The sequence below is a fragment of the Vombatus ursinus genome, unplaced genomic scaffold, assembly GCF_900497805.2.
Source record: "Vombatus ursinus unplaced genomic scaffold, bare-nosed wombat genome assembly UNPS02009205.1, whole genome shotgun sequence".
Classification (NCBI taxonomy): Eukaryota; Metazoa; Chordata; class Mammalia; order Diprotodontia; family Vombatidae; genus Vombatus; species Vombatus ursinus.
In genome coordinates this window covers 64928520-64951140 of record NW_020948983.1, presented here as the reverse complement: position 1 = coordinate 64951140, position 22621 = coordinate 64928520, and the positions used below count along the sequence as shown (strand labels likewise).

Genomic DNA, 22621 nt, shown 5'->3' with positions numbered 1-22621 from the left:
AAACAACTATGAACAAGCAAGATATAGACAGGATGAGTGGGGACTAGTCTTAGAGGGAAGGCACAATCTTCATGCCTAAATCTAGTACCTTTTAATCTTAAAAAGAAAATGGGGGGTGAGGGGGAGAGAAGGGGGCATCTAGGTGGCACAATGGATAGAGCTCCAGCCTTGGAGTCAGGAGGACCTGAGTTCAAATCTGGCCTCAGACACTTAACACTTACTAGCTGTGTGACCCTGGGCAAATCGCTTATCCCTGATTGCCTCACCAAAACAAACAAAAAACAAAAACAAAAAACAAACTGGAAAAGTCTTCCTGCAAGTGAGACTTTAGCTGATGCCTTAAAGGAAACCATGAAGTAGAGATGAAAATGGAGAGAATTCCAGGCCTGGGAAACAGCCAGTGAAAACACTTGGAGTCAGGAGATAGAAGGTCATATGTGAGGAACAGAAAGAGGCTCTCCCATTATAGGAAGGGACCAAGTAACCAAGGGCTTTAAAGCCAGAGGATTGGAGACAATAGGGAGCCACTGGAGTTTAACTAGTAAAGATGGTCAGATCTGTGCTTTAGGAAGTTCAATTTGATAACCAATTGGAGGGTAGATTGGAGTGAAGAAAGGTTGCAAGTAGGAAGACCAACCTTCAGATTATTGCAGTAGTCCAGGTGAAAGGTGATGAGGGCTCATACAGGAGCAGTATTGTTGTTGTTTGTCCTTCCTTTTCGAAGAGGACCATGACATCAGGAAGTTGATGCCATGCCTTGCAAGTGAATTGGATGTAAATGAGGGAGGGCTGTGCAAAGTCACCAGCCTCACTTTCTCCTCCAGAGCCATCTGGGTCCAGTGGCAAGATACAGATTAGGATGACTGGAGAGGGACTCAACCAGATCAGTGGCAGTGTCAGAGTAGAGAAGGGGAGTGTATACTACAAGACATATTACAAGGTAGAAATGATGGGCTTGACAACTGATTTGATAAAGGGGTAGGGGGGATGAGAGAGTAGTTGAGGCTGACACCTAGGTGGGAAGTCTAAATGACTGAAGGGACTCGAGAGTAATAGGGAAAGTAAGAAGATTGGAGGGTTTGAGAGGAAAGATATGTGAGTTCAGTCTTGGACATGTTGAGTTTAATATGGTTATGAAACATCTAATTCAGGTTGTCTAACAGGTAGTTAGAGATGCAAAACTAGAGATCAACAGAAAGATTTCCAGCTGGACAAACGGAACTGAGAGTCTTCTACATAGAGATGATAATTAAAACCCTCAGGAGCTAATGAGATCACCAATGAGACAGTATAGAGGGAGAAGAGAAGAGGGCCCAGGACAGACCACCCATGCTTAGCAAGTATGACCTGAGTAGAGATCCAGTGAAAGGAGACATAGAAGTAGTAGTCAGATGGGTAGGAGAAGAACCTTGAGAGAGGAGTATCAGGAAAACCTAGAGAAAAGAGAGAATTAAGAAGAGAATGATCATACTGCAATGGAAAGGGTCCTAGATTGGGAAATAGATGACTTGGGTTTTAGGCCTGATCCTGCCACTAGTAGCCACGTGACCTTAGGCAAGTCATTTCACCGGCTGATTCATTTCTTTTGTTTGTAAAATGAAGGAAGTGGATTACAAGACCTCGTAAGGTCATTTTCAACTCTGACATTCTATGACTCTTTTCACCCAATGGGCACAGATATCCTAATAATTGATACATCCCAGCAAACTTGTCAAAAGTCACATATTAGACTACATTGTATATTTCAGCCTTAAGGCTAAAATTGAACATGAAGTGAGGAGGATTATGACTCATTGAGATATTTTCATCTCCTTGACCTCATTACAAAATATTTCTCACCACCTTCATCCTCCCTCCACCAATTCCTTTCAGCAGGGAATGAGCACTAATTGGTAGTTGGTTGGAGTTTAGTGACTGACATTGTGTTGTATGATTGAAGTTCTGTAGGATTTTGCATTTCACCCAATACTATATAGCTACCCATTCCATCATGCAGTTACAGCATTCCATGGTGGTTCTGCCATGTCTGGATGAACTTTTCCCTTGCTTCAGGCTCTAAGAATCCTTGGCTTCACTCAAAGCATAGCTCATACACAATCTCCTCCATCAGACCTTTCCTGATCAGCCTAGTTACTACCACAGCTTCCCTCTAAAAACTGCTTGTACATAATTTGCATTTACTTGTATGGACATATTGTATTCTCACCCCTCATCCCACCTCCACTAGGAATGTAAGTTCCTTGACGGTAGGGACTATTTTTCCTTTTGTCTTCCTATCCCAAGCACCTAACACAAAGCCCAATATCCAGTAAGTAGGTGCTTAATATATGATTGTTGGATTGAATTTAAGTATGTCATAAAATAGCATAATTTCTCATCTCCATGTCAAAACAGCTTTTTTTTCTTTTTGTCATTAGAACACTGACAAAGGTGTTTTTAGGGAAAACGGGCTATATGACTCATAGCACTAGTCTAAGTTAAGTGACAATAGCCATTAATGAGTTAATCAGATAATCAGATCTCTATGAATGTGATTATAAGCTAATGTGTTACCTCGGCCAAATAATATATGTGAGTGTCCAAGAACAGGCAGGAGACAGCCATCTGGGGAGTTGTGTGTAATACAGTACAAAGGTTTACCTAAACGGGAGGCAAAGATGTGGGGGTGGGGGTAGGGGACAGAGAAGGGGAGGGTGAAGATAGATGATTGGTAAAAGATGCAGGCAGGAACTTGATGGGGGAGAAGGAGGTCTGCCACTCCTCTCCTCAGGCACTAACTTCCTACTCCCATTCCTACACCAATAAATCCTTTTAATTGTACCTCCCCTTTCTCTTTCACTTCCTCTGGCCTTAATAAACCCTCCTCTTTGTAGCCATATTATGCATAGCCCCCAGCCTGCCATCTACTGCCTTTTTCCTCCAGCACTGACATATTACCTGACAGAAGTAACTCATTAGCTATGGGAGGTGAGCATTTCCCTCTGCTAGAACTCGAAGAATAGGGCAATACCTTGTGATGAAGGGTAGCTTAAGATTTAGCTTGACATGCCTACTACACATGGAGACACTTTCAGAAACAAAAATCCAGGCTCATAGGCATTTGTAGCTGGGAGCAGGAAAGGGAAGAGTGAGAGGAAGCAAAGAAGGGTCCTTTTTACAACAATAGCTAGCATTTAAATAGCACATTAAAGTTTGCAAAGCACTTTACAAATATTATCTCTTTTTATCCTCACTACAATGTGGGAAGTAAGTGTTGTTTTTATCCCCATTTTGCAGATGGGGAAACTAAGACAGTCAGAGGTTAAGTGACTTGCCCAGCTTCACACAGCTAATTTAGATTTGAACTCAGATTTTTTCGATTTCAGGTCTAGTCCTCTATTCAATTTGCCACCTAGTTGCCCCTGATTGTAGACTTCAAGATGGAAGGGACTTTAGAGGTCATCCAGTTCAATCAATCTCATATTTTACAAAAGAGGAAACTGAGGCACACAGAGGTTGAATGACTTGCTCATGGTCACACAGCTAGGAAGTGTGTGAGGCTAGATTTGCACTCAGGTCTTCCTGACTCCAGGGTGTTTCATCTATCCCCTGTCATTCAAAAGTGGAATGAGCTGCCTCATCAGAGAATGAGTTAGACATCGTCTAACACCGTCACTACAGGTGTCTAAGCAGAGGCATGACCATTTTTATGAATTCAGGCATACGCTATCTAACATTGTTAATTAATTCCATAAAAACATCTTAGGGGCATGAGAGAAGTAGCTATACCAGGGGACGATTTGGATTCAAATCCTGCCTCAGCTCCTTCTAACAGTGTGAGCCTGTCCAAATCATTTAATCTTTTTCAGACTCTGTTTCCTCACCTGTAAAATAAGGATTATATTGCCAACCTGATGGGATTGTTGAAAGGCTCAGATGAGCTGATATATATATATATATATATATATGTATTCTGCAAATCTAAAATGTTAGCCACAGTAACATTGTCAGACAGCTCCACAATGTCATGAATGGATGATTGACTGAATGATTAACGTCAGAACTGGGTTTCATGAGGGTGAGAGTGTAGAGTGTGGATTTTACCATAACGCATTATGATGATGTTATTGCAAAACATCTTTGGCTGGAACAGTATGATGTAGGGCAGAAGTGTCAGACACCCCACACATGTCTGACCCAAAATACTCCCAAGTGAGGCTAGAACCAGGATTAAAATGTCATTGGAAAATATTGAACAAGATAAATAAAAATACAGTAGAACATAGATATTGTTAATACCTCATTTCTATTTGAGTTTGATATGACTGATATAGGGTATCACTTAAGTGTTAGCTTAACTGGCCTCTGGGATGTTCCACTAAGGAGACACTCGCTCCATCTCTCTGTTCCCAGCATTCTCTCTGACTGTCCCCCCCATGCCTGGAACTCTCCATCGTTGGATCAGACTAGTGACCTCCCTTTAAGCCCCAACTAAAATCCCACCTTCTACAGGAAGCCTTCCCTAACCCCTCTTAATTCTAGTGCCTTTCCTGTTTGAAATATTTCCTATTTATACTGAATCTAGCTTGCTTTGTATGTATTTATTTGTTCTTTCCCCTATTAGACTTCAAACTCCCTAAAAGCTGCTGTTGTTCAGTTGTTTCAGTCCTGTCCAACTTTCTGTGATCCCATCCGGGGTTTTCTTGGTTTACTAGACTGGTTTGCTATTTCCTTGTCCAGCTCATTTTACAGATGAGGAGTCAAGAAGACCTGAGTTCAAATCCAGTCTCAGATGCTTAATAGCTGTGGAACCTTGAGCAAGTCACAACCCTGTTTGCCTCAGTGCCCTCACCTGTAAAATGAGCTGGAGAAAGAAATGGCAAACCACTCCAGTATCTTTGTCAAAAAACTCCAAATGGGGTCACAAAGAGAGGCACATGACTGAAACAACTGAACAACATTACTTTTCAGCTAGAGAATCTGATCTTTCCCTCCATAGATCTGAGCTTAACCAGATCCCAGGACATCAGCCACATGACTGGGAAAACAAGCCTCCATTGTGTTTGCCTCAGCCATCATGGTATCTCTCTAAACAGAATACCAGCCATCTCCCTGACTTCCTGATCGACCGACTAGATATTGTTTACTGTTCCAGGGATTTAACTTCACCTTTGAGAATAAAAAAAGATTTCAACCACAGATCTGGCAGCTAATTGCCACAGAAACCATTGCTATGTACACAGTCAGAACACTTCTACCAGGAATACTGTCAGACATATAGTTCTCAAAAGTTCATTCTGAAACACGCACCCCTCCTCTCTTTTGAAAAGTGGTGGCCTAGGGATGTGTAATGTGGCATTTGCTGCTGATGCAGTCATCGTGTCTTTTGATCTTGATAAAACATTTTTCTTTGTTGCGAGGGAAGATGCAATGGGGGTCATGGTGTGGGCAGGAGTGGGGGCCAGAGGTTAAGGGGAAATAACTGTGGTATAAAAAATGGCACCAATAAAACTCAAAAATGATTTCTTTCATAGCACTTAGCTAGAATTCACCACAGGCTCAAGACTAGGGGGAATTTCATCAAGTACTGTAGCTAGGTCTTCTTTTTAGTACTGGCAAGAGTGACACTTTTCTTGGAGAATACAGTGGAAGTGGGGCAACTAGGTGGCACAGTGGATAGAGCACTGGCCCTGGAGTCAGGAGGACCTGAGTTCAAATCCAACCTCAGACACTAGACACTTACTAGCTGTGTGATCCTTGGCGAGTCACTTAACCACATTGCCTAGCCCAAAAACTTAAAAAAAAAAAAAGAGAATGAGAACATAGTGGAAGTAGCTAGGTCACACAGTAGATAGAGTCCTGGACTCAGAAGGATCTGAATTTGAGCCCTGCCTCAGACATTTACTAGTTCTATGACTTTGAGTAAGTCACTTAACTATTGCCTACTTCAGTTTCCCTATATATAAAACGGGGATAATAATAGCACTTGGGCAGCTAAGTGGCACCATGTGTAGAGTATTGGGCCTAGAGTAAGGAAGCCTTGTCTTTCTCAGTTCAAATCTGGCCTCAGAAATTTACTGACTGTGTGACCCTGGCCAAATCATTTCATCCTGCTTGCCTCAGTTGCCTCATCAGTAAAATGAGCTGGAGAAGGAAATGGCAAACCACTCCAGTATCTTTATCAAGAAAATTCCAAATGGACCTCAGTTTCCTTATCTGTAAATTGAACTGGAGAAGGAAATGGCAAACCACTCCAGTATCTTTGCCAAGAAAATCCCAAATAGGGTCACAAGGCATCACACAGGACCGAAAATGACTGAACAGCAACAATATAGCTCCTACTTCCCCAGATTCCTGAGCAAATGAGATTAAGATAATGGGACTACACAGCAAATCTGAAGGTGCTATATAAATATTAACTAGTATTACTATCACTGCCATCTCCTATCACCTCATGGAATCCCTAGCTTGAAATTGCAAAGAGAAGAGAAAAGCAATTTTGTCCGCTTATCAGATACCCCTAAAACTACAACAAAGGAGCTGATGGGGCTCTCTCTTAAGTTCCCCTGCCCCTAACTAAAGAGTGTTAAAGTGGCTGTTAAGTACAATGACTCACTGCATTTTACCCTGGCCTTTCACTAAAACCACCCTTGAAGTCCATGCTATTCATTTTCAAACATAGTAATTAATGGTAAATAGTTAATTTTGTAAACAACCCACATTGTGGTGTGTCCTAAAAAATCATCACCTGAAAATCAATAGTGACTCTAGCCCAAATCTATTCATTGCTGGTAGAAGAACACCAAAAGTAACTGCTTTCAGAAAGAGCCAAGCAGCTTAAGTCATACTTAAGGGGATTATGCTGATTCTTTTCTCCTTTAACCCCAGTTTCATGCATGACTTGCTTCCCCTTTTTTTCCTCACACCATGTGAGAGGATTACCATCACCATGTGAGAGATTGCCGCTAGACTATTCTCTACTAAATTCCTTCTGACCTCTTCTTTTACAACAGTTTTTCCCCCATTGCCTTCTGTGTTCTAAATTTCTATTACTATCACTTCACATACCCTTTCTCCTTCTGTCCCGAGCTTCTAGCATTTTTCTTCTCTCTTTCACATACCAAATACCACATACCTTCATATGAAATTTACCAGACACCATGTTGAAGTGGACATCACTTATAAGCAGTTTTTATAATCACCTAGAGCGCTGATACAGACAGCCATTAATTAAAGGGCACAGATTGTTTAAAAAGAGAACAGGAGAGGCAACCCTGGTCCCTGTTCAGAAGTCAGTATATTCTGGACCTCTGGGGAACAAGTCACAAAATCTGTTCGAGCCCACTGGTGAGTATCCACATAAAAACCGACATAGGAAGGTACATTTCTCTCAAGATCATAGACTCTCAAACCTGGAAGGAACACAGAGGCCAGCTAGCAAAACCCATTCCTTTTACAATATCCCCTAGTGGTCACCTATGCTTCTCTTGAAAACCTAGAATACCCATGCCACTTTTGAACAGCTCCAGTTTTTAGGAATAGTCCCCTTCTATCCAGCCAACATCTTCTATCCTTGTAATTCTATCTATCATTCCTAATTCTGCCTTTTGGGATCAAGCAGAATAAGTCTACCCCCTCTCCTGTATGTTATTGTTGTTGCAGTTTGGTTGTGTCCAAATCTCCGTGACCTCATTTGGGGTTTTCTTGGCAATGATACTGGAGTAGTTTGCCATTTCCTTCTCCAGCTCATTTTGCAGATGAAGGAACTGAGGCAAACAGGGTGAAGGGACTTGCCCAGGGTCACACAGCTAGTGTCTGAGGCCAGATTTGAATTCAGGAAGAGTCTTCCTGACTGTAGGCCTGACACTCTATCCACTACACATGATACTCCTTCAAAGATTTGAAGACAGTTATTAGTCTTCTCTTCTGCAGGTTAAAAATTCCTAATTAACACTAATCCTTATATAGATGGTCTCCAATCTCTACACCTTGGTTTGCAGTTGTCCTTCCTAAAATGTGATACTCAGAACTGAATGTAGAACTATTAATCAGAACAAGTGAAAGACAATGAAACCCCAACCTCCCTCCTAATCAAAACTATTTTTATGTTAATATAATCAGCTTTTACCAGCTTTTTATTGATTGCATCACATTATTGACCAAATTGAGTTTGTAGCTCAATAAAACCCTGTAATCTTTTCACATAAATTGTTCTTTTCCATCTTGGGTAATTGATTTTTAGAACCTATATGTAGGACTTTACATTTACTAACCTTCATCTTATAAGATTCGGCCCATTGTTCTAGCCTAGATTTTTTTTTTCCCTGATGACCTATGGTCACAATTTTAAATTTAGTGCTGGCACAGCTCTTTATAAACATAACTTAACTATCCCTCCTTCACTATGCATCAGATCTCAGGTGTTCTGACAGCTGTTCAAAGTTAATTCCCAGCCACCAATGACACAAATCCACAATTTCTTTTTTCAGATCTGAGCATTATAACAAAACCTTTAGCTTGTCAATTCCTCAACATTCCCAACAAACTTAGCTACTACCTGGATGCAAAGGTCCATATTATTTGTATGGATTAAATACTAGGTAGTATTCCTTATTCTTGATCTATACAAACTGTATTTCCAAAACACCAGAGAGAAAGAGCAGTATTATATTTTGCATGATATAGTACAAAAAGAGCTAGCCTTCAAGCCAGAAAGACCTGGAGTCAAGTTCTATGTCTTCAGCATACTAGCTGCATGACTCTGGGCAAATCATTTAACTTCTCCATGTTATAGGCAGCTCACTCTGACTATACATTGCAGAGAAGAAACTGATATGCATTAGTACAGCAAATTCTTCCCCGAGACCCCTCTATACTAGTGAAATCACAAGGTCCAATGCCTCCCCATTATCCACCTATGAAATGAACTAACACCTTCTCTCTGGTCATCATCTCCAATTTATCCCATGTATAGCTTGTTTGTTGGGTGCTAGTTGGCTCCTCCATTACACTTTCTTTGACACTAGTGACTATTTTTGCCTTTCTTTATACCCAGTTTTTAGCACAGCATCTGGCATATAGTAGACACTTAATAAATGCTTGATAACTTGGAGTGATTGGTTGATTTATTGGTTGACTGACAGAATAATGCTATCTTTTCTAGCTTAGCCTGAATAGCCAGACTACTGGCTTATCTCATCAAGGTTTTGGCCTCCCAGCCAGCAATCTGTGGCATTGTGGAAATCACTCTGTTAGTCAGACAGTACATATCTATTAATTCTCTATGATAATAAATAACCAATATTTATAAAAACTTTAAAGCTTATAAAGTCCCTTACATACCTTATCTTATTTGAGCCTCACAACAACCCCATGAGGGAAGTATTACAATTATATTATGCCCATTTTACAGATAAGGAAACTGCGATTTGGGGAATGATATTACTTTAAAAATGAGAATACTCAGCAATGTATTGTACTGGATGAGCACATTGAGAATTTAAAGAATGAGATACAGTATCTAAAGCCTGAAAACATTCCTAAAAGCAGAGTGATTCTCATAACATCAACTCCTTGTCATGAATTGGTTTGGGATAAGGAATGTTTTGCCCAAGATAAAAATGAATAAGTAAAAATCATACCTTTAATTTGGGCTAAAACCTATGAGAAAGTTTCAAAGTTGCTGGCCTTTTCAGCCAGAATATTTGTATATATTGTCCAACCTTCAAATTGTACCATAAGTATATTGAAAGTTTGATATGTGATTTGCCTGTGGTCACACAGATTGTAAGTGTCAAATTTGGAGTGTGAACATAGGTCTTCCTGATTCCTAGTCCAAGACTCTCTCCAAAGAACCATACTACATCTCCTAAGATATAAGACTAAGAATGAAATTCAAAAGGGAATAAGCCTAGAAAAAATAAAGCCTGCCCAATGAATGTATTACATTTGCCTATTCTATTTCCACTTTAGCCTGAGTGGTATTGAATTCTCTGAACCTACTCTGTGTTACTGCTGTCCTTCACCTTCTATTTCTGCTCAGGTGCAAATTGGATCAAATGGCTTCTGGGTTCCTTTCAATGTGCAGATTCTGTGAGCCATCAGCCGCACTGTTCTACACAAATCCCTCCAAACCAAAGACAATTAAGACAGAACCCTTGAATGGTTTTACATCTCCTATCAATCAGGATCAAAAAAAACAAAACAAAACAAAACAAACCTTATCGTATTTAATACTGGGTGTCCCAAAAGTCTTAGTGCAGTTATAAGCTATTAACACTATTTAATTTATTAAAGCTTAAAACTGCACTAAGACTTTTGGGGCAACCAGTATTAGATATCATCATAACTTGAGCACATATCCATTGAACGCCAGAGTCTATTACAAAGTAGACTGTTAATAAATGCTTGTTAAATGTTAAAAACCCCAACTTCTGGAAGAAACTGTTACAATCCCCTTTGATGCTAGTACCTTCCCTTTGTTGATTAACTCCACTTTATCCCGCCTATAGCTTGTTGGTTAATTACTAGTTGGCTCCCATATTAGACTTTGAGCTCTGAGACTAGTAACTGCTTTTGCCTCTCTTTGTATCCTTAGTTATTAGCACAGCATGTGGCATGATTGGTTGGTTGATTGGTTAGTTGACTGATTGACAGAATAATGCAATCTTTTATAGCTTAGCCTGAATAGCCAAACTCCTGGCTTATCTCATCAAGGTTTTGGCCTCCTAGCCAGTAATTTGTGGCATTGTGGACATCAGACTGTTACTCAGGCACTATATCTACTGTCCTTCATCCTAGTGCTTCTTGTACATCTGCCACATCCCATAAAAATGGCTAAATTTACCAGTAATAAAGTCTTTTTCTACAGCTGATATTACCAAACATATTAATTCTACAAGAAAAGAATATTTCCAATTAGGATTAATATAGACCAATTTCTATCCAATTTTCCTTCCATAAAGCTTCAATCAATTTCATGTTTTAAAAATTATACTTGTAAAGAATTCAAATTGATCAGATTCAAAATGCAAAATTCAATCATGCAAAAGAAAACAGCTTACAAATCATGATGGATCATAGATCTCTTGAAGAATAAATCATGATGACATTTGCCAAACAATCTCCTAATTCAGATACACAATCCAGCCATCTCATGGACACATATCTATATTTCCTCCTAATAAATACAACATGCAAACAAATATAGCCACAATGCTGAATTTTACCAAAATGCATATTGACTTATCCTAATTATTATATGGCATGGCTAACTTTCTATATGGCTTCTAAGTTTCAAGAATGGTTTTTACATGCTGCAGGCTAGACTTGGCCTGGGAGCCATAGTTTGCCAACCCCCAGGCTATTGGATAAAGTGTGAGACTTGGAATCAGGGAAATATGGAAAGAAATCCCAAATCAGACACTAGCTATGTGACCCTAGGCCAATCACTTACCCTGTCTCACCTTTAGTTTTCTCATCTGTAAGATGGGGGTAATAATAATAATTATATACATACATGTATTGTGTGAGTGTGTATGTTTGTATGTATGTATGTACATATATGTATATATATGCATATATATATGTACACACACATACCACTGGTGTGTGAGTAGGTGCGGGTGTATATACTGAGGCCAGATTTGAACTCAGGAAGATGACTTCCTGACTCCAGGTATAGGTATGTGTGTGTATTAAATTATGTCAATTATAAAATAATTAATATTATTATATATCACTTGTTTTCAAGACCTTTGTGAGGATAGAATGAGACATGTATGTAAAACACTTTGCAAAGCTTAAAGCATTATATAAATATAAGTTATGATAACAATAACAATGGATCCAATAGGGCACATAGTTTGGCAAGATATAAAGATGGCAGACCAGCTTGCATTGCCACTAAGAATGAAATTCAAAAGGGAATAAGCCTAGAAAAAATAACGCCTGCCCAATGAATGTATTACATTTGCCTATTCTATTCCCACTTTAGCCTGAGTGGTATTGAATTCTCTGAACCTACTCTGTGTTACTGCTGTCCTTCACCTCTTATTTCTGCTCAGGTGCAAATTGGATCAAATGGCTTCTGGGTTCCTTTCAATGTGCAGAATCTGTGAGCCATCAGCCGCACTGTTCTACACAAATCCCTCCAAACCAAAGACAATTAAGACAGAACCCTTGAATGGTTTTAAGAGGAATTTAGTCCCTGGTTTACTGGTATCATGTCACAGAATCAAGACAATTCCCCAGACCAAATTAATCTCATATACCAATCGCTACACATTTAAACATCAATCACACATCCAAGAAATAATGTGCATCCCTTTATACTGCATGGTATTTGCTTCTTTGGTTTCACTGTAGTGAAGTGTGTAACTGATTTATTGTCCTTATGAAAGAGATTACAAATAGAAATTGACTCTAAGGTTAGATTAATTTAGCTATTCACTTTATCAAGGTACTGCACACCCAATTTTTTTAAGTGTCCTTGGGTAGTGCAATTTAAATGGAATGCCTGTATGTTATTGAAGACAAAAATTCCACAAATAAATTCATCTCAGACTTTTCAGAAAATACCACCATCACCAAACATTCTCTCAGGGCTAATTGAATTTTAAACAAGAAAGAAAATTCCCCCTTTGCACATTCCTGAAGAAAGAGTCACACACATTCACACACATACACACACACACACACACACACACACACACCTGGAAGACTAGAATTGAATTAATGAAAGATGTGTTATAACTAAGTATATCAAAAATGAATTCACTAATTCATAATTACCCAGGGTCCCACTCACATTAGAGAAACAAACAGACATAAGGTCAAATCCTTCCTTCTACTTTAAGAAGGAAGTAATCATGATTAGCCCCTACTAAGCTCTTTTTTTTTTTTTTTAAGGGCATTTGGTGGCACAGTAGATAGAGCACTGGGCCTGGAGTCAGGAAGACTCATCTTCATGAGTTCAAAACCAGCCTCAGATACTTACTAGCTGTGTGACCCTGGGCAAGTCACTTAACCCTGTTTGTCTCAATTCCTCTTCTCAGTAAAATAAACTGGAGAAGGAAATGACAAGCCACTCCAGTGTCCTTGCCAAGAAAAACCCCAAATGGAGTCACAAAGAGTTGGACATGACTGAAAAACAACTCAACAACAAAAAAGAACTAATTTTTTATGCACCCTACTTCCTTTCTTTGTGTGATTTTAGGCAAGACATTTAAACTCTCTGAACCTTAGTTTCCTTTTCTATATAAACGAGATCCAGATGGCTTTTGATCTAGATCTATGATCCTAAATCCCCAAACCTCCTAAATCACCTACTTTAAACCAATCCTTTTCTTCCTTCCCCAATAATTCAGTTCTATTCAACATGCCTTTATTAAGCATCCACTGTATGCAGAACATTGTAGTAGACGCTGGGGGAAATACTAAACTTGGCTATCACAGAGCCCCCTGACTCATGGATCTCTTGGTCTAATAAAAGAGATCAATGGGTGACTAAAGGCAGCTAGGTGGCACAGTGGATAGAGTGCCTGGCCTGGAGTCAGGCAGACTCATCTTTCTGAGTTCAAATCTGGCCTCAGACACTTACTAGCTATGTAACCCTGGGAAAGTCACTTAACCCTGTTTGCCTCAGTTTTCTCATCTGTAAAATGAGCGGGAGAAGGAAATGGCAAACCCACTCCAGTATCTTTGCCAAGAAAACACCAAATAGGGTCACAAAGAGTCAGACACAACTGAACAACAACAACAAAAATGGTTAACTATAATACACAGCAATATACGGTGAGTGAATTCTAAACGCATGAAACAACCTCCTTTTAATTATTTAGAAAAGTTTTCTGCTCGAGGAATGTGCAAAACCAACTACTCAGTAATTTCTTCACTCTAGTGTAAAAATTGCCTTCACACTCTATTATAGCTTATTCTGATCACTTTGTATGATATTCTCTTAGCTCTGGTTAATTTTCATTTCATTCCCATCAGGGCAAAGGAGGAAAGAGGAGGCATCTAGATGTTTCAACTCAATCAGACCTTAGACCCTGGCAGCCTTAAGCATTTCCTCCCCAACACAGAGTCTACTCTCTAAAATGATGGTGCTAGTCTCCACCAAACCTTCTTACTGGCAGGATTTTGATAAGTAACAATTTGTTTTCAGTTTCATTTCCTGTTATGTTCTACCTTCTGTGGGCAGAAAGAGTGACTAATGGGAGGTGCCGTGATGGGGAAAAAAAAAAACAACTCATGGGACATACAGACAGAAAGGCAATGTGTTATAGTGGGATAAGAGCTAGTTCTGGTCAGAGGACCTGGGTTCAAATTCCACCTTTAATGCTTATAACCTTTGTGGCCATGGGCAAGTCACCCAACCTCACTGGACCTTAGTGTACTCATCTGTAAAAAAAAGAAAAAAAGAGGTGGTTGGAGTAGATGATGTCTGGGGTCCATTTGAGCTCCAGATTTATGTACCTATGACTTGAGTTCATATCCTGGCTCCCCCATTTACTAACTGTGAGATATTGGAGAAATCACTGGATCTCAGTTTCCCTATCTTTAAGATTGGGGGATTATTGAGTTAAATGACCTCTGGTTTTAATCCCTACAAATTATTAAAGGAACCTAGATAATCAGTTTCAGGATGATTGAGAGCTGGCTGAACAGGGACATTGCATACGGAGCTATGGACATACCTGCATCCTTGCCAAAACTCTTATTTTCTTTTGGTAACTTAGCCCTCCCTCTGCAGGATATCACAGAATGGTCCAGATAGGCCCTACAGGATGAAAGGACATCATTGTCTATAGAACAGCCTGCTTCAGCAGCTTCCCAAACAGAGACCTAGTGGGGACTTTTTTCCCCCCTAAAAATTGTTAGACATTTGGGCAGCACAAAAAAATGCATCCACAGCATGGGAGCACCCACAGAAAATACAAAGGATACTACTGAAGACAGAACAAAACAAAAACAGCCCTTTGTATAAGCATCTCTTGGCCTTTCCACAGCCAGCCCACTCCTCCAGTCCAAGTCTGCCATGAATTTCATATATGCCACTCAAATTTGCTGGGCTGTCACTGAGGGCTTTGGTCAGTCAGTCTTTTACTACTACCCAAGAAGCAGCTCTTGGGTTATCAATGTTCTTCCCCATCCATGTCCATTCGTCTCCATACATCCCACTGATATATTCACTCACACCCGAGGCTTCGGTCTTCTGATTTACAAATAGCAAACTGGGCCAATAAAAGTCTCCTACTTTTAATTCATCAACCCAACTGCCCAAATGGTGAAAGAAATATGCTAAGAAGAGCACTAATAAAGAGCTATATGCCCCCAGTTTGATTTAGACAATCCTATTTGGTTTTTTTCTACTCTTATGTTGAATGGGCAGGTCATCTGAAAAGGCTCTGGTTAGTGGCAAGAGGGAAACCACATGTTAGCTTCTACAGACAAACTGTGAAGTGTGTTCATGCACTTTGTAAATGACGCTACAATCCTTTACAATTTACAAAGGGCTTTCTTCACATTTATTCTACAAGGTAAATTGTAGAAGTATTATTATTCTCATTTTAAAGATGAGAAACCTGAGATTTGGAAAAGCCATAGAACTAGAAAGGATTCCAGGAATCATCTAGCCCACCATTTTTTAAACTGTGGGTCACGCATGACCTCATATGGGGTCACAAAAAAATTAGCAACAATAAAAGGTTTCTGAATGTGCAACGACCAAAAATTAATTCAAAATCAAACACATAATGAATCCAAGATGTTTCTGGCAGCACTTGCCTGTGTTGCATCATGCAACTTTACTGCAGCCTTGGTTCTGAACACAAAGCATGTGCACTTTGCACTGTGCATGCCCTCAGGCCACGTAACACCAACAAAGCTGCCAAAACAGAAAAAAGTTTGACAGTGGAAAAAGTTTAAGAAGCCCTGATAGCCCAGCCAACCCATTTTACAAATGGGGAAACTGAGGCCCCAAAAGGTTAAATTGCTTGTCCAAGGTCACCAAAAGATTAAGTGGCTGCTCTAAGATTTGAACTAAGGTCCTGTATTTCCAAGTTCAGCAGTTTTTTCACAGTACCTTATCACCTCTCAGCTAGTAAACATTCAGATTTGGAATTTTGACCCCCTTCCTCCTGTCTTCAAAACCAGCTTTCTTACTGCTACATCATGTTGCTTCTAAAAAGCTGAGAGTTTGGTAGTTTCCAAAGAAGTAGCATGTTTAGTAACTTGCCTGCAACATATAGCCTAGAAAAAAGGGCCCTCCAGTCAAATGTTTACACAGCTCCTCCTCTTTGATACCCAGAGTTCAATATTAGGGTTGGGCCTGTGGGCTGCTTACTGAAGATGAGGCCCTGGCTGTAGCATCCTCTCCCCACCCACCCTTCTTAAGCCTAGTTGCTGAGGAGGAGAGAAAAAACTAGGTTGTTTCCATTTTATCCCACCAGAATGCCCTATGGTCCCCTTCAAAAACCTCATAGCCCTTCCTAATTTGGCTGATCAGAAATAATCATTTTAAGCATCATCGCTTCCCTAAGGTATCTCTGACAGCTTAATCAGTGGTGCCAGTTTTAAGTAGTAAAGGTGAATGAATTCACGTCTGTATTTAAACAGCAAATAGAGGTTGTACTCCCAGACTTAAGGCAGCTTTAACGGCTCTAACACTCTAGGGACACCCTGTATTTCTCCACCACCTACTGTGTTGTGTCTAAGATATGAAGTTGGGGCTGTGGAAGACCCCAGGAAGTGTACTTCTTGTATATACCAATTCTACCCCTTAGAGACTTTACAGTGATTTGGGCTTGATGGAGAGCCAGCCTAGAAGACCTGAATTCAAGTTCCACCCTGACCCATGCTGGCTGTGTGACTCTGGGCAAGTCACCTAATTTCTTATTACTCTAGAGCAGGGCTTCTTAAACTTTTTTCCACTTGTGACCCCTTTTCAGTTTCAGCAGCATTTATTGGTGCTACATGGGCATGACAGCATGCAGAGTACAAAGTGCGCATGCTGTGTGTTCAGAACCAAGGCTGCAGTGAAGTTGCTTGATGTAACATGGACAAGCACTGCCAGAAACACCTTGGATTCATTATGCATTTGATTTTGAATTAATTTTTGGGCCTTGCATGTTCAGAAACCTTTTACTGTTGCCAAATTTTTCACAACCCAAATGGGGTCTTGACCTACAGTTTAAGAAGCACTAGTAGATAATTCTCTAAGACCATAAGCTACACAGAAAGTGCTGATGTGCATTAGTAGAGGGAATTTCCTCACCTGGGAGTTCTCTGTGCTAATGAAATCACAAGTCCTGGCCCCCCATCCTTAGGCAAATTATACATACACATGTATATACAATACATACAGATGTAATATATGTGTACACATATATGTGCACATAAACATATGCACATATTATGCATATATTTGAAATGTGACTACCAGCACAATAATACTCTTATTTATATAGCAGAGAGGTAGCAAAGGAAAAGTGGCTGCAGGGCAAGCTTTGGAGTCCAGAAGACCTGCACTATCCTGCCTCTGACACATACTGGCTGGTCAAACATAGATAACTCATTCACCCTCCCAGGGGTCTCAGGCAGCTTATCACCAAGGGGGTTGCTGATCAGAATAAATGGACGTATTTTCCACACTGGTGAAATCCCAGTGCACTTTTCCAAAAAGATTATATCATATAGAACTTTTTCAGCCTCAAAGTATCTTCCTCACCACTGCCCCGTGAGGCAGTGCAGCATAATTAGCCTCGTTCCAAAGATGAGGAAATTGCAAATTCAGAGAAGAGAAGCAATCTGCCCAAGCTCACAATAGTAGGGACAGAAGTTGGGGTTCCAACCCCAACTCTCTGACTCAGAATCCAAGTGCAGCTCACTTTTTACCATCCTCAAGTTTCTTTCCCACCAGGCAATAAAGGAGATACAAGCTAAAGTCAAGGCTCTAAATGGAAATGATTCCTAGGGTCAAAGGACCTGGGCTAAAAGTCTGCTTCTGGTGATAATTATCTACATAAAGTTGAACAAATCACTTATCAATCAACCATTCAAGTGTTTGTTAAAGGCTTCCTGTTGGTGAGGCACTGTGCTAAGCACTAGGGATGCAAAGAAAGGCAAAAACAGTCCCTACCCTCAAGGAGCTTACATTCTAGTGGAAGAGACAACACATAAATAATCAGGTACATACAATATTATAAACAGAGTAGATACTGATGATAAGCTTAGAGGGGAAGAACACTAGCAGCTTAGGGGGACAGGGAGAGAATGGGCTTCTACAGAAGGTGGCACTTGAGGTGTCTTTTTTGTTTTTTGCTTTTTGGTGAGGCAACTGGGGTTGAGTGACTTGCCCAGGGTCACACAGCTAGTAAGTGTCAATTGTCTGAGGCCCGAATTTGAACTCAGGTCCTCCTAACTCCTCCTACCCAGTGTGCCACCGAGCTGCCTCCAAATGCAATTTTTCTTGAGGTAAGTCTTGAAGGCAGTCTGGGATTCTATGAGACAGAGGTGGAGAGGGATAGCCTTTTAAGCATGGTGGCAGCCAGTACAGAAGCAATGGAAACCTGAAATGGAAAGTCAGGTATGAGGAAGAGCAATTAGGCAGCCAGTGGTTTATCAAGGTGAGAGTAGGGGATAGAAGGGGTGGTAGGAGGGGTCACTGGCACCTGTCTGGAGTATGGACTGGAGTGTAGAGAGACTTGAGGCAGTCGGCAATACTCGAGATTATTAAAATAGTCTGGGTGAGAGGTAATAATGGGCTGGACTAGGGTGGTGGCTGTTTGAGTAGAAAACAAAGACCAGATGACTAGGAGAGATGTTGTAAGGATAGAAACAAGATTTGGCGATTGGTCACATATGTAAGATGAGCAAGAATGAGAAGTCAGGATGAACAGAGGTTAAAGACATAGGTGGCTCAGAGCATGGTGATGCCTGTGACATTAACAGGAAAATTTGAATGAGTGGATAGTTTGGGGGTGAAAAAATGAGCTGGAGAAGGAAATGGCAAATCACTCCAGTATCTTTGCCAAGAAAACCCCAAATGGGTTCACAAAGAGTAGGGCACGACCTAACAACAACAACAACAGGACATCCAGTTTGGAATGTCCAGTGGTAGGCGATACCAGACTGGAACTTTAGAAAGAGACTAGGGGTGGATTTATAAATGTAGGGGTTATTTGCATAGAAATACTTGAACCCAAAGGGTCTGATCAGGTCACCAAGGGAGATAATATAGTGAGAAAAGAAAAAAGAGGCTAGGACAAAGACTTGGGAAAAGCCCAAATCAGTGAGCAAAACATGGATGAAGATCTAGCAACGGAGACTGAGAAGAGGTAGTTCTTCACCCGTGAAACAAGAGAGTTGAACTAGATGGTCCTTGAAGTCCCTTACCACTGTCATCCTATGCTCCTTTGATCCTGTGGAGTTTGAAGCTAGAAATGCCTGCTCCAAATTTCCGCTTTCATAGACCATAGATGGAGGGAGGCTCCCCCACCACCAAAAAAAAGGTGAAGAGACAGTAAATGCTTCAGGCTCCCAGCAGTACAATGTTCCTTTGTGACCATACCCAAGGTTTCCAGGCAATATGCAAAGCAGGCGGGTGGCCCTGTTCACTCTGGAAACCCAGCCTCAGACTAGTTCTTATCTTGAGGAAAAGAGAGAAGTGTAACTACAGCTATGGGGCCCAGGCCTGAAGCATGCTCTCAGTTCCTGCCACTGCTTATCAGCTGCAGGCTGGCCAGGGCAGAAGCTTCTTCTGCTGGTACAAACTCGGGGTGGCCGGCGGCAGTGCCAAGGGCGGGGTGGGGGAGGAGCACTTTAGGCACTCGGAGCCAAGATTCACTCTTGCTTTTCAATGTCTAGTCCTCGGGCAGGACAACAGCCAACATGCCCAACAGCTGGAGTTTTCAGATTCAGTTTTTCCCTTTCTGTGTATAGTTTCGACTTTCAAATAGCACTCTTCTAGAAACACACTTCACAGCACAAGTACAAAAAGAACCATTTTTATAGACATTCAAATAGGTCAAACAGAAAACATCAACAGCAAAATAGACTAAAATAGCCCATAAGGAAAAAAGAGAGACAGGGAGAACGCAATAAAGAGAAAGCTGGTCAGAACTGAGAAGTAAATGTTCCTGTCATCAAAGAACATTATAAAACTTGAATGGCACAGAGCGAGGGCTTCTTTCTGTAAAAAAGTTAATTATTCGTGACCTTCCTTATGTACTTTATGGCCCACCCATATTTCCTGCTCCCCGCACGTCTCCATCTCTGGGCTGTCAATGCCTTTGACTTAGCTGTCCCCCATGGCTAGAATGCTCTACCTGCTTACTTCCAAATCTTCATTTCCCTGGCTACCTTCAAGACTCAGTTCAAATGCCACCTTCTGCAGAAGGCCTTTCTTAGTTCCCTAGGTCTCTCTTAAGAACTTTGGGACTGATTGTGTAACATGGGAGACAGGGGCACAAGACTGCCCAGCATGGCGTGCCCACATCAGAGAAGGTGCTATGCTCTATGAGCAAAGCAGAACTGAAATAGCTCAAAAAAAAAAAAAAAAACACACAAGATGTGCAAATCTAGAGAATCCACCCCAAATGTTCATATGGACTATTTGTGCCCGACCTGTGTTAGAGCATTCTGATCTCATATTGGTCTAATCAGCCACAGTCAGACACACTGAAACTTACCTAGCATAGTGATGTCATTTTGGTCCTCTTCAAGAAGGAAGGACAGCAACCAGCTGATAGTACCTTCCCTTCAGAGAATACCTCTCATCTGCTACTCTGCCCGAAAATCTTCTCTCCGTTTATTTAAATGTTGTCTCTCACGTTAAAATGTAAACTCCTTGAGGGCAGGGACTGTGTTTTACCTTTCTTTGTATCAAAGCTCTTAGTGTCCTAGCCTGACTTATAATTAGCCTTTGATAAATGCTTTTGGATTAATTGATTGAATCATTGATGACCTTCCCAGACCAAATCCAGTCAGGCTCAGTCCCAGATCGAGGTGTTTCAAGTAAACAACAGTTTCAGAATTCTTTCTAATTTCTCATCCATTTCTGTCAGACAGAGATTTTGAAAGATGACACACTCATGATGTGAATTTGCAGCCTTGGCCATTAACAAGACTTCTTTCAGAAAACACTTTTAGCCTAACCTCGTTACAAATACTTGCTCCCAAGAACAAATTTTAAGAAAACTACCATACAGTCTCAAGCCTTCCAGAGTTCTTTGAAGATCAGAAACCAGCAACTATATTAGAAAGGATGTTATTTATCCAGCCACTCCAAATAACTTTTGAAGCCAACATTGACTCTACACACCCCCAAATGCAGCTCACAGCACATGTGGGCCTGATTCATATTTTCTAAGCAAATGTCTGTGAAAACAAACATACCAATGAACAATAAGGCTGAGTTATTTGAAAATCAAAACAGAAACTAAGATGAAGAAAACAACAAAAGGGGGAGAAGTAGGAAGACAAGGGGCAGGAAAATAGTATATTAAAACCAACTAAAATTAGCATTTGCCTATTTCCCTCCAAATGGTGAATTTACCTGATAGCCAAAGGAACTTCAAAAGTAGCTTTTGGGGGGGGGGGGGGGGGGGGGGGGGGGTGCTGTGTTTTTTTTTTAAAGCACTGGGCCTGTGCTTCTCAGAAATCTGAATAGGTTTGGAACTGTGTCTAATAGGCAGACTGAGGTGGTAGATAAGACAATTGACTTGAAACCCCATTCAAGACTCAGCTCAAGGGATATTTCCTACAAGAGATCTTTCCTGATGCCCCCAATTGTTAGCATTTACTCCCCAAGGCCAGAAATTACCTTTTATGTATTTTGTGATTACTTATCTGTATACATGTTGTTCCACACACACTCCTACCCCTATAGAATGCAAATACAGATAGTACATGAGGTAGAGTAGGGATTGTTTCCACCTTTATATTTGTACCTCCCACGCTTGGCACAGAGTGGATGTTTACTAAATGGTTGTTTATTGTTGATTTATTGACTACATGTTCTTCCCCACCTTACCCACAACCAGTACAACATAAATTCCTTAAAAGTAGAAACTTTACTTTTTTGTCCTTGCATGCCCAAAGCTTAACAAAGTGCCTGGCACACACTAGGCACTTAACTAATGCTTATTGAACTAGATTGGAATGGGTTGGGTCATATTGAAGTCGAAAAGACTTGGGTTTGAATTTTCATCCTCCTTCTGACACTTGATATATGATTCTGGAGAAAAAGAAATCACTTAACCCTTTTGACCCTAGGTTTCATTTGTAAAATGAAGAAAATCCATTCTTTTCATTCCTACCTCACAGGACCATTGTGAGGATCAAAGGGAATGATATATGGTACAGCATTTGGTATACTTTATAGCTTCATATAAATACCAATTATTATTAATCCCCAAGGTTCATCTCTGCTTTAGAATGGCTTAGCTCTCTGTGTACTACCTACACCATATGGAGCCACATTTTTCTTGGGCATGAGACAAGTGTAGCTTTCTTTACTGAAATTCTGAAGATGTTTTGCTCACATGTAAACAAACATTTTCTTTGTCTTTGCCAGTTTAGTACAGCTTGGGAAGTTGTGGTGCTGAATTAGTAGCACCTCAATCACTTCTATGACAAT

At 40.6% G+C, this 22621-nt stretch overlaps 1 protein-coding gene and 1 long non-coding RNA gene across 2 annotated transcripts in view; one reads left to right on the top strand and one right to left on the bottom strand.

Moving 5' to 3' along the window:
- LOC114035627 overlaps positions 1-19513 on the bottom strand; it is a 70851-nt gene extending 51338 nt beyond the window's left edge. Inside the window, exon 1 of the long non-coding RNA XR_003568238.1 lies at positions 19378-19513. This is a non-coding gene — a long non-coding RNA (uncharacterized LOC114035627). The remainder of the gene's footprint in view (positions 1-19377) is intronic.
- Positions 1-22621, top strand: part of LIPC (lipase C, hepatic type) — a 231140-nt gene that overhangs the window by 124343 nt on the left and 84176 nt on the right. The gene's annotated exons all lie outside the window — the stretch shown is intronic.